General features: G+C 31.2%; 1 protein-coding gene across 1 annotated transcript in view; it reads left to right on the top strand.

The window, feature by feature from the left end:
* Positions 371-1344, top strand: part of LOC109842719 (CBL-interacting protein kinase 2-like) — a 4513-nt gene continuing 3539 nt past the window's right edge. Inside the window, exon 1 of the mRNA XM_020411581.1 lies at positions 371-554. The gene's annotated coding sequence lies outside the window, so the exon portion shown is untranslated. The remainder of the gene's footprint in view (positions 555-1344) is intronic.

Here is a 1344-nt window from a genome sequence, read left to right as displayed (position 1 = left end):
ACTGACATTGAGTATGTTACAAAATGTGTAAATTTTAGGCTATCAAATATAGTAAAATAAAGTGTACACTTTCAGATAGCAAAGTGCTAAATAAAAACTTTGCGTACACTTTCAGATAGCAAAGTGCTAAATAAAAACTTTGTATATCAAGATAAATAAAAGATATAAATTTTAAAGTGCTAAAGTGCAAGTAATCCTAACTTTGTTGATTACCACTATTTTACTAAAATTTAGCATTAAACCTGTTCCATCCTCAAATGCCCCGCTGGCAGTAAATATATCAACCACTGAAGGGTATTTCAGTAATTACGTCATCTCTATTACGCACACAGGCTACAGTTTTGGAATTTATAAAGAGCGGGGTCTTCAGATAAAAATGAAAGAAAATAAAAACTAGGGTTTTTTAATTTTTATTTATTTATTTTCGGTATCCCAAATCTCGCTCTCTCTCTGGATCTTTTATAAAGAGTGTCGATTCTTAGGTTCTCAGTTCGCATCGAATTGATTTTGATCGGTCGGAGGTTCTCGATTTCTTCCTTATCGGCTGAATCTCGGTAAATTTCGATAATTTTACCACTTATTTTTTTTGAAAATTTCAATCTTGGTATCTTGATGAAGCTGATGTATATGATTCTAGATTTTTCTATAATGGAGCTGTTTAAATTCACCGTTTTATTTTCTTTGTTGGTTTTGTGTAAATTCCTTTATGCGGGTGATTATCTCATAAAGTTTCGTTCTTTATCGGGTTAAGTTGATGATTTTGTTGGTTTTTAGTAATTAGCAGGCTATTAATTTAGTTTTGGATTTTTTACTTGTAAGATATTTTTAATTTCGTATAGCTTTAAGAATTTTTAGGAGCTCTCGTGTATGGTTTCGTCAAATTCTCTCCAGGATAACTTTGATCTTCTTAGTAAAGTTGTTTTTGTTATGTTAAGTACGCAAATTGGCTTCCACCAATGCACCTCGTACACTTTCTATTTTTGCACTGTAAAAATGTTTCATTATTTGTCAAAGGCTCATGTTGCTAGGTGTGAAAATTCATGTTTTTTGTTGTATATTGGAAAAAAGGGTTTTTCTTATTTGTTTTTAGAACCCACACACTTCCAAAATAATGCTTAAAAGCACTATGCCATATTGAATTTATTTTCAAGCTCAATTTCTGTATTTCATCAGTTTCTTATATGGTTTGTAAAGGGGAAGAAAAAAATAAGCAACTTAGCCCAAAACATAGAAACTTACGCTAAAAGGTAGCAGTTACATCAGAATATAGCAATTTACACGAAAACATAACGACTTAAACATCAAGGTAGCAAATTAAAAGTAAAAAAAAAAGGAGGGGGGGGG

The sequence above is a fragment of the Asparagus officinalis genome, chromosome 5 (genome assembly GCF_001876935.1).
Source record: "Asparagus officinalis chromosome 5, Aspof.V1, whole genome shotgun sequence".
In the NCBI taxonomy this organism is placed as follows: Eukaryota; Viridiplantae; Streptophyta; class Magnoliopsida; order Asparagales; family Asparagaceae; genus Asparagus; species Asparagus officinalis.
This window is presented reverse-complemented; position numbering and strand designations above follow the sequence as displayed.